Raw genomic sequence first — 11855 nt, 5'->3', positions numbered from 1 at the left:
CGCTGTCCTGCCGATCTCGTCGGGACTTCTGGCCTGCAACATCTCGCTGTCCTGCCGATCTCGTCGGGACTTCTGGCCTGCAACACCTCGCTGTCCTGCCGATCTCGTCGGGACTTCTGGCCTGCAACACCTCGCTGTCCTGCCGATCTCGGCGGGACTTCTGGCCTGCAACATCTCGCTGCCCTTCCACTCTCGTCGGGACTTCTGGCCTGCAACACCTCGCTGCCTTGCCACTCTCGTCGGGACTTCTGGCCTGCAACACCTCGCTGTCCTGCCGATCTCGTCGGGACTTCTGGCCTGCAACATCTCGCTGTCCTCCTGCCGATCTCGCCGGGACTTCTGGCCTGCAACACCTCGCTGTCCTGCCGATCTCGTCGGGACTTCTGGCCTGCAACACCTCGCTGCCCTGCCACTCTAGTCGGGACTTCTGGCCCAGCAATCATCAAACATCTCCCTAGTTTGTACCATGTTCTCCTACTATTCTTCAAAAATCACTTTATTCTGAATATTTGATATTATATTTCTGGATATTTTATTTTAGCGGGACTCGGGATAGCCAGATTCTTAAACTTCGGCCGATAACTACACCAAGCAACGCCTGGTTAAGCAAAAAAAAAAAAGATTTAACCAAATAAAATCAAGAAACGAGGACCCTGTATTAGAAGCAGGCATCCCGACTGCAACGAATGTGTTGGTTGCATGAGAAGCAGGAGGACAACCGCTGGGTTGTTAGGTTGGTCTTAACCTCATTCCTGGATATCTGGTAGTGTACAACGATAGTGCCGCCCAGTTTTAGGGGTGGAATAACAGCCGTTTTAGGTAAAGAGTATATTTTGTTTCAACTTCAAGCAACCGAAATAAATAAATCGGTCCTAAAGCACCAAAATTCAGCACAGAGTGCCGTATATTTATGAACAATACTGTCTCTAGAAATAAAAAACTTGCAAAAATACAATTACTTATCTAATAACTTATGACATCAATTCGCTCACGCCAGTTTAGCATCATTCAGAAAAGCTTACCGAAAATACGTTAAACAAACGTCGACACCTATATGAATTATGGAGTTTAACAAACTGATGCCATCACATGTTATGCACGGTCACTGAACAACTCGTGGACTAACTATGGTGCAGCAATATAAGAGTGTATTCTGCTGTCAGAAAACCGTCAGTAAAGTTAGCTACCGTCAGTCAGTAAACCTGGGGGAAACTGCAACACAGTTACCTCTAGGAGCACGACTCCGACTGTCACACTACCGATATCTTCCAGCTCCTCAAAAAGGCTTCGAGAGAAATGTAGCTGATATTCCAATAAAGTATCATTCAATCCCCAACAAGTGCGAGGCTTCGTTCGGTGATGGGCTGTGCCAGTGCTGACCCACCATCACCAAACTAAACTAACAATCTCCAATTTAGTAGAAGCTACAGAAAACTGTTGACTTTCAAGTTCAAATGCTCTGAATCAGAGTTGGTGATTTTTTGGATTTTATTAAAAAAATCAAAATAAATGAAGAATCAGTGATTTTTTTTATTTTTTAATGATTTTTTAATTTTTTTTTGTTTTCCCAGCTTTTTTTGTCTTTTTGAAATGTTTTTTTTTTTGCAATTAGCCTACTAATAATAACAGTATATGGCTGGCTAAGAAGGGCAGTTATGGCCTTCAAGAATGACCAACAGGCCAAGGTGAGGTTTACCACTTTGGGACTTTTGGGTGAACAATTATTGATAAGTCTATTCATTAGATTTGTAAAGTTTGTATGGAGCAAGGTAACGAGCTTAATGTTGACCATTTAACTGGCTTCAATATACAAAAACACTTCAGGAATGAGGATCTTCTAAACATTAAAGAGTCACATATCAGATAGGTGGCTGATAGCACAGTGCACAACACTATCAATAGATCTACTAATTTTATGTCCAATAAATCTACCAGACTCTACCCTCTAAACACACCGACTAGTACCTAGTGTCTGACGGTGTTCCCATTTGATTTGATTCAGACCAATTAACCAATACTAAACATAAACTGAACGTCAACCAAACAAACCTCAAACGACTTGAAACGAGACATGTTGAAAAGCATAAACATGTGCACAATTCAAACATTTTATTTCCATTCACTGCATTTAATTATTTTATATATATAGTTTTATAATTGTAATTATTTTGTTTCTAGTTTTAAATTCACATATTTAAAGATTGAAATTAAATATTTTAATTAGAATACTCATATTAGGGTGGAAAATTAGGGTAGAGCTTAATAGGTCAATACAATTTCTACATCTCAATATATGACCTAGCTAACACATTTAAATTGTAATTCATATATAACAAATAGTCAAATAGTTAAAGACAACTTATAGCCTTTTAAGAATTAGCTCAGCTGCTGGCACAATGTACAATGTATTGCAACACTTGATCGTCTTGATGCCTCTGTACCAAAAACATACAATTCATTTGAATGTAATACACACAAAAGGCAACAGGTTTATATTCAAATTTGTCATAGTACATTTATACTAAACCATGAATAACATTACCTCAAAATATATTAAAGACTGCCACTCAATATATTTTAGTCTATAAAAAATGAAGAAATGATAAAAAATCGAAAAAATAAAAAAAAACATGAAAATTTTATAAAAAAATCAAGTGATTTAATCAGTTTGATTCAATCATTGCCAACCCTGCTCTGAAAGTGATTCCTGTACCGAGCTCATTACATCCACATGCATCTCTACACTTACTGAAACTAACTGAACTGAACTGAAGCAGTTTATGATGGAGCCTGTGGTGTAGACGCTGCCCAAACACGCATTTTTGCCCCATATTTCATCACACCTGAAGTACAGCAGGGGCAATTCCTGTCGAATGCTTCCGACGAAAATGTTTTTTCAAGCCCCATGTTGTAGTGCATGCATATTTGCACATAGAACACTGAATAGGTTTTTCTGTAGAATGTCTGTTAAGAATATGTCTTTTCAAATTCCCTTTTTGGATACAAACATAATCACACTCGGAGCACTGAAGGGGTTTTTCTGTTGAATGTTTGTAAAGAAAATGTGTTTTCAAGTTCCCTTTTTCGGCACAAACATAATCACACTTGGAGCAATGAAAGGGTTTTTCTGTTGAATGTTTGTAATGGAAATGCCTTTTCAAGTTCCCTTTTGTGGTGCAAGCATAATCACACTCGAAGCACTGATGAGGTTTTTCTGTCGAATGTTTGAAAACAAAATGCGTTTTCAAGTTTTCTTTTTTGATACAAACAAAATCACACTCGGAGCACTGAAGGGCTTTTTCTGTTGAATGTTTGTAAAGAAAATGTCTTTTCAAGTCGACTTTTGTGGTGCAAGCATAATCACACTGAGAGCACTGAACAGTTTTCTCTGTAGAATGCTTATGGAAAAAATGACTTTTCAAGTCCCACTTTGTGGTGCAAGAATAATCACACTCAGAGCACTGAAAAGGTCTTTCTGTTGAATGCTTGCGAAGAAAATGTATTTTCAAATGCCCTTTTGTGGTGCAAGCATAATCACACTTGGAGCAACAAAACTTCTTTGTTGATGAACGCTTAGAAAGGCAATGTTTGTGCAAGACTTCTTTGCAATCATTAGCATATTTACTTCCACAGTATTTCTGTGCATTTCTTTTAGGATGTCGTGAGAGAAGATGAGAGGTGCCTAATTGTTCATTGTCAGGGAACCTAAATGATTTTTCCATGTGTTGCTTGGAGCTGAGAGCCCCAGAGTCGTCAACGTCACCAGCAGCATCTCCTGATGCCAGTGCTGCCCCACCTTCGCCAAACTAGTGATAGAAAAGCAAAGTAAAACAATCTCTCATATTAATAACAGTCACATTAAACAGTTGACTTTCAAGTTTGATCCTTCAGTAAAACACTCATGTTATTGCAAAGAAATGAAAATTGTACAAAAGTTTGGGAATTTTTGCCTAGTCTGTTCTGGTTCATAAAATAATTCCTCTGCATTATTTGGTCAGAGCAAATAAGTGACATAATATTCCCTGGTCTAAAATTAAGGCATAGTTTTTGGCATTGCAAATACAAACACGAATAATTGCAATGCAAATTTGTATTCATAGAAAAGTTAGATATATTATTTTCATATTATTTCAGATACATATATTTTAAACTTGGAAGCTGATTTCCAATACGGCTATGGTTTTGCCAATGTATTGTGATACTTTGACAGCAGGCAATGTCCCAATCTTTTATTTGCCAAAACTTGGAAGTCCCAACAACCAAATAGACAAACACCCTCAGAACAACGCACATGGCCCGGTACTACTGCCACCCTCAAGTGGAAGTTAATAGCCAACCTCTTCTGACTGAACACAATCCAAAAATCATTGGCCTAACCCTTGATTCCATGTTTACTTTCACCACCAACACAAAACCACAACAGCACCATCCACAAAAAGCAAAATATAACAATCCTCTCAGGAACATCATATGGACATGACTTAGAAACCTTACTACCAACATACAAAACCATCTGTCATCGAATAATTGATAGCGCCTGTGGGGAGCATGTGGGAACCAAGCTTTGCCAAACTTCACACGTAGTTCATACTATTTCTTTCCGTAGGTAAGAACGCTAGAGGGCATAACAGCCTATGAAGTCAAGAGCTCAAAGCCATAACGCCGGATGTCCACAGCCACAAAATATGCTTGCTAAAGATAAGCATCGCCATACTGCATCTGGCCAAACCTCTTCCGGCCTAACCTCTTCAGGACTAACTTAAACAAGTTGCAACATTTTCCCACCCAAAACAAATCTGACCGGATCTAACCTAATTAGCTGCAGAAAGTTAGAAAGGTAGTCCAAATGTGCTAATAGAGCCAATCATTGCCTGCAAGAAGGTTGTGAACAGGTACAGCGTGAATAGGTTAGGCCTGAAGAGGCTAGGCCGGAGTAGGTACAGCCGAAAGAGGAACTGCCTGCTTATGAGCGCGCATGGTTACGCATTGGCTGGAGACCTACGGCGCTATTAACTTTTGCCGGTGTTTCTCTTGTCTGGATTTCGGAGTTCAAGCGTAGTCTGCAGCTTCTAGCTCTGAGGTAAGTAAAGTTAATGCATGTTGAAGCAGGGCGTTGGCTCTGGGGCTTATTTAAGAGTAAAATTTTTGGCCTACGGCAGCACCCCCGTGCCTGTCAGAACCCCAATCACTCATTCCTCCAACTTTGCCTGACTACAAACGGTTCTGAATCCCCACTTTGCCTACAATAACTGGTTGCCACATGTGACGAAATATCCCCGGATATTCAGATTAGTAGACATGTCACCTCGAAAGTTCGGAGGGTCCTCTCGTCAAGCCTCTCAACGACTGGGAAATTAGACACTACCTAGTGGCTCGTTAAGCAAGGCTTGTGCTGGACGGGATTTTGAGACGCCAAGGACAAGCTTGAGTTAATGTGACAAAAGTAAACTGATACAGACTACTGAAGTGATACAGACTACTGAAGTGACGAATCAGAACGGGTAACGAATACGAAAAAAGAAACCAAAACAATTATCAAACAGGTTTCTCTGAAACAAATACTAGCTAATCGGACATGAAAGAGAGCTATGACAAATCTAATACATGAAGAGAGTGCTGGAGCTATGAGTTTTGAGATTAAGCGCCTAAATTCTAAAAACAGAGAATAAATACCTAAGCATGACAAATCAATTATATGTTCACCGACATCATGGTATTTCACACAATGCATTAGAATTTCAACACTATCGCATGTAACAACTCACCCTTGCGTTGGAGTTAAAATCCTATGAGAGAGGAACTAATATGCCAGTCGGAATAAGCAACTTAACTGACTGCTACCAGCAATGTAACGCCCGTTTCACAGTTGGTCATGCTTGATCTTAGCAGTTTAACGGCAAATAGTAGGAAATTTCCAGCCCACTATGTTAGACCGTAGCGCAAGAGCCTAACAATATCTTCACTCCGTATGTTAAATGTTTACCGTACAACAACACACTGACCTTTCCACCAATACCTCAAGCAATGCCTCCATTTAAAACATCCCTGCCCCTAAATCACAATACCATACCAGTAACCCGGCAGCATGAGAGACAGTCAGAACACAAAATATAATTCAACCAGTACCACCAATCAATACCACCAGCGCTACCCTTAAAAAAGCCAGTAACAGCCTCTACACTGAAACCATTTACTCATATCACACATCAGAACTGCTCAACTGCTGGCTTCCTCCACTACCAAATACAGGCAAATCTGAACTATCCCTTCACAGATCAACAAGATGGGCAATTTTTTACTGGTCACTGCTTACCCTTAAACTGTTATTACAACAAAATCAACAATAACATCGTTTGGAGAGACCCAGCTGTGACCGCGTATTGGTTTTAGCCTTGGCTGGGCCAGAAAAGCCAGTAAAAATTGGATTTCTTGACTCTAATGCTCAGAATTTGACCACTGCTTTTGTTTCCTCATTGATGACAGTTTTCTGCACATGAAGTTGGGCCAGCTCTGCTGTATGTATGGATCTTATATTCACCCAAGCAGGCCATGGACTGCCTCAAAATAAAATAGCTATTGATGGGAACCCAAGTAATTCATTGTTGTCACATGCTGTGTGGTGATATTACCAATCCAATCATTTCTAGAATGTGATTCCAGATACATGAGAAAAAGTGAGGATGTTACGTTTGATGCAACTGTTTCCAGCGCAATACCTCATCTTCATACACTGCATGAACTAGATGACTTCTTTGATCTTCGCATATGGTGAAGGATTTGATCTTCGCATATGGGAAATCGAAGGTATTGCCATCTATTTCCAAATATAAAAAATCATTAGATTTCACTAGCAGTATTAATATGTAAATACTTAACTAGCAAGAATGAAATGAAACTATGGTGATTTAAAACTTTTGAGAAAATCTGTAAAAAATTAGAAAATTAGAGATTGGCGAAATTGCCTATGCATACCTGATTTGATACCAGAGCAGAAATGTTCTGAGAAGAGTTTGGGTGAGCATTGCAAGCCTCAACTTTAGTTTCCATCTTGAACGGCACACAAGAGGAGAGTGTAGATGCCGGGCTGAGATGCACAGGTGAACAAGCCTGAGGAGATGTGGAGGACAATGTTGATGTGGCTGCTAGTGATGTGAGCATTTTACAAGATATAGTAGTATATGACTCTTGTGACTTTCTGGAGAAAAGTGGAAGACAATGTTGATGTGGATGTAATGATGTGTGCATTGCAAAAGGAAGGATATTATAATATTGGAGTCCTCATCGAATTCTCTAAAAGTTTCTAATTTCACAGAAGCACATGAATGTGCTGGCATCACAAATTACTGGTTATAAAATGTCTTCTCATATTATTGCTTCATAAGGCACATATTTTACTTGTTTTTTTCAAATTCAAATAGATACATAGGCATATGGGTCAATTTCGGAAAGAAAGGCACACTTTTAGCATGTTTTTCTTCAATATTTCTTTATTGAACTTCTTTACTTGTATTGTATTGACTTTGCATCACTTTAATTAAAAATATGTTTCAATTGACAGGAATGTTGCCAGTAAGTACCTACTATTCTTTGCAATTCTCCTCTATATTCTCATCTATTCATTGCAGGGTTGGCAATGATTAAATCAAAATGATTAAATCATGTGATTAAATCACTTGATTTTTTTATAAATAATCATGATTTTTTGATTTTTTCGATTTTTTTTATTTTTTCATATATTTAAAAATATTGAGTGGCAGTCTTTAATTTATATTGAGGTATTGTTATTCATGGTTTAGTATAAATGTACTACTATGAATGACAAATTGGTATATAAACTTGTTGCCTTTAGTGTGTATTAGGTTCCAATAAATGGAATGTTTTTGGTACAGAGGCATCAAGAGTGCAATACATTGTACGTAGCTAGCAGCTTAGCTAGTTCTTATAAGGCTATAAGTAGTCTTTAACTATTTAAATATTTGTTATATATTGATTACAATATTCAATTTAAATGTGTTAGCTAGCTTATGCAGGGTGGGGCAGAACTGATTGAACAGTTTTGAGGCAAAATAAAAGAGTAATGGAGGTACATAAAGAAGAAAGTTTATTTACCTCATGATTAGCATAACATACCATTTAAAATACTTATGTTTTGAAACAATATCAGGAAGATGGGGTTTGTTAGCTGCATCACACTGTTGGGAGTCGAGTCGTTCTCGGAAGTTTCCAACAACACATTCACACATATGGCGAGGTATGGGCCGTATGGCCATAACCTCTGCTGCAATAATCTGTTCCCTTAGCTGTGGTAGGGTGTGAGAGTGACTTCTGAACCCCTTTCTTTTAGATGTCTCCAAAGAAAGAAATCGCAAATGCTTAAATCAGGTGACCTCGCAGGCCACTGTAAATCACCCCTCAGAGACACCAGACCTACGGGGAACATGCGTTTCAAAACATTGAGTGACATTCGAGCTGTGTGAGCTGTAGCCCTAGCCTGCTGGAACCACACGTCTCTCAATGCTTCATTTTCAACAATATTTTCCATCATGGGCTGCAAGAAATTTTGCAACATTGCAGCATAGCAGTCGGAATTCATTGTCATGGTTACTCCCTCCTCTGAAAACGACTCCAACAGTGTGTTGCAACTAACAGCCCCCATCTTCCAGATATTGTTTTCAAAACATAAGTATTCTAAATGGTATGTTATGCTAACCTCTAGGAAAATAAACTTTCTTCTTTATGTACCTCCATTACTCTTTTATTTTACCTCAAAACTGCTCAATCGGTTCTGCTCCACCCTGTATATTGAGAGGTTGAGATTGTATTGACTTTTTAGGCAATGAGAAAGATTTCCACCCTAATACGAGTATTCTAATTAAAATATTTAATTTCAATCTTTAAATATGTGAATTGAAAACTAGAAACAAAACAATTACAATTATAAGACTATATATAAAATAATTAAATGCAGTGAATGGATATAAAATTAAATCACAATACCATACCAGTAACCCGGCAGCATGAGAGACAGTCAGAACACAAAATATAATTCAACCAGTACCACCAATCAATACCACCAGCGCTACCCTTAAAAAAGCCAGTAACAGCCTCTACACTGAAACCATTTACTCATATCACACATCAGAACTGCTCAACTGCTGGCTTCCTCCACTACCAAATACAGGCAAATCTGAACTATCCCTTCACAGATCAACAAGATGGGCAATTTTTTACTGGTCACTGCTTACCCTTAAACTGTTATTACAACAAAATCAACAATAACATCGTTTGGAGAGACCCAGCTGTGACCGCGTATTGGTTTTAGCCTTGGCTGGGCCAGAAAAGCCAGTAAAAATTGGATTTCTTGACTCTAATGCTCAGAATTTGACCACTGCTTTTGTTTCCTCATTGATGACAGTTTTCTGCACATGAAGTTGGGCCAGCTCTGCTGTATGTATGGATCTTATATTCACCCAAGCAGGCCATGGACTGCCTCAAAATAAAATAGCTATTGATGGGAACCCAAGTAATTCATTGTTGTCACATGCTGTGTGGTGATATTACCAATCCAATCATTTCTAGAATGTGATTCCAGATACATGAGAAAAAGTGAGGATGTTACGTTTGATGCAACTGTTTCCAGCGCAATACCTCATCTTCATACACTGCATGAACTAGATGACTTCTTTGATCTTCGCATATGGTGAAGGATTTGATCTTCGCATATGGGAAATCGAAGGTATTGCCATCTATTTCCAAATATAAAAAATCATTAGATTTCACTAGCAGTATTAATATGTAAATACTTAACTAGCAAGAATGAAATGAAACTATGGTGATTTAAAACTTTTGAGGAAATCTTTAAAAAATTATTGTTTAGTGAAAATTAGAGAAAGGCGAAATTGTTTATGCATACCTGATTTGATACCAGAGCAGAAATGTTCTGAGAAGAGTTTGGGTGAGCATTGCAAGCCTCAACTTTAGTTTCCATCTTGAACGGCACACAAGAGGAGAGTGTAGATGCCGGGCTGAGATGCACAGGTGAACAAGCCTGAGGAGATGTGGAGGACAATGTTGATGTGGCTGCTAGTGATGTGAGCATTTTACAAGATATAGTAGTATATGACTCTTGTGACTTTCTGGAGAAAAGTGGAAGACAATGTTGATGTGGATGTAATTATATGTGCATTTTATGAGGAAGAAAATTATTATATTGGAGTCCTCATAGAATTCTCTACAAATTTCTAATTTCACAGCAGCACATGAATCACAAATTACTGGTTAGAAAATGTCTTCTCATATCAATGCTTCATAAGGCACACATTTTACTTGTTTTTTTTTCAAATTCAAATAGATACATAGGCATATGGGTCAATTTCAGAAAGAAAGGTACACTTTTAGCATGTTTTTCTTCAATATTTCTTTATTGAACCTCTTTATTTGTATTGTCCTGATGTTTCATCACTTTAATTAAAAATATGTTTCAATTGACAGGAATGTTCTCCAGTACCTACTATTCTTTGCAATTCTCCACTATATTCTCATCTATTCATTGGCAAACAAGGAAGTAGCACTAAAACAAGAAAATTTGGAAATTTTTGCAGGATTCCTGTCAATTGGGGCCATCACATTTCATCTTAATTTGACTACAGACAAAATGGGAAAAAATAATAGATGTGGATTTAGAATAGCAAAGCCAATGCAAGCAATTATGAGTCAAATTTCCTACAACTTTTAACCAATTATTGAATGACAATGAAGGAGCTTTGAAGGAGCTATTACTGCTCAATATTTAAGACATAATATTGGGTTAAGATTTGCTTCCTGATGCCTAACTTGATGATTTGATTATAAAATAGAATTATGTAATTTTTTCATGAAAATTTATGCAAGAACTTTCAATGCTTTGCTAAACATTTATTTGCATATCACTTCACCTACCTCATTTTCATTTACAAATGGTTCCTCTTTGATGGATACTTCTTCAGTTTCACCCTCAGGCTCCTCCTTGATGTAGATAGCAGGAACTTCAAGGATTGGTGGAGGGTCAACCATTCCAAAGGCTGGAAAATATATATTGGTGTACTGGTACCAACTGGTTAATGAGCAATACCGGTATATCACTTAGTAAATATAATGCTCACCAAATTAATGAGTCATGTGAGCAGTAGAAAATGGTTCATGTCACTCAGATGAGTGACTCGTATGAGGTAATAAATTCAAATACATAGTTATCAAATCTTGCATTGAAAATATATTGAATAGCAGTTGATTATTATGGCACATGGCATTTTCCTTACCTTCAGTCTTTATTTTGCTGCCACCAGGAGACGCTCGAGCGAGGCTCTGCTCAGGGCAACTGCCACTCCTGACTGCAGCATCCATTACTAAATGTGATGCTAGTTATGAATCACTGAGGTTGAAGTTTTTAATCAATAATATTAGCTGTAATGGTAATAACACTGGAAGCATACAGGAAATTGTGAAGTGCAATAGAGTCTCATAAGTAGGCCTTAATTTTAACACATGCAATAAAATTCACTTGTCACAAGTTAAGTTACTTTAGCACATGATTGATTGCTTTATGCATGCATCAGCAACAATTGATGCTGGCAACTTGGCAAAATTTGAATATGACATATCTATAGAAACAAAAATCGTCTTGAAATAGATGTGAAATTCCACAGTATAGACATCAAAGCCACGATTTTCAGGGAGCATTCCTGGTCCAAAACAGAGCTAAAAACATTTTTGAATACACATAGTAATGTAAACATTGCTAAATTAAGGTGCTATATTGAAGGAGTTTAAATAACTGAGCTCTAGTTAATCCTCATCATCACATAAGTAATTATAAC

The 11855-nt window shown here is 37.9% G+C and overlaps 1 long non-coding RNA gene across 1 annotated transcript; it reads right to left on the bottom strand.

Annotated features, from left to right (window-relative positions):
- Positions 1 to 9919: 9919 nt before the first annotated feature.
- On the bottom strand, positions 9920 to 11325 carry LOC125179200. The gene is made up of 3 exons (XR_007157176.1): positions 11298 to 11325; positions 10939 to 11060; positions 9920 to 10048 (listed from the first exon to the last, which is right to left on the bottom strand). It is a non-coding gene; the product is annotated as an uncharacterized LOC125179200 (long non-coding RNA).
- Between the last annotated feature and the right edge of the window lie 530 nt (positions 11326 to 11855).

This window comes from Hyalella azteca, unplaced genomic scaffold, assembly GCF_000764305.2.
Source record: "Hyalella azteca isolate HAZT.00-mixed unplaced genomic scaffold, Hazt_2.0.2 contig15683, whole genome shotgun sequence".
In the NCBI taxonomy this organism is placed as follows: Eukaryota; Metazoa; Arthropoda; class Malacostraca; order Amphipoda; family Hyalellidae; genus Hyalella; species Hyalella azteca.
Note: the sequence above shows the minus strand (reverse complement) of the source record. Positions and strands in the feature narration are given on the sequence as shown.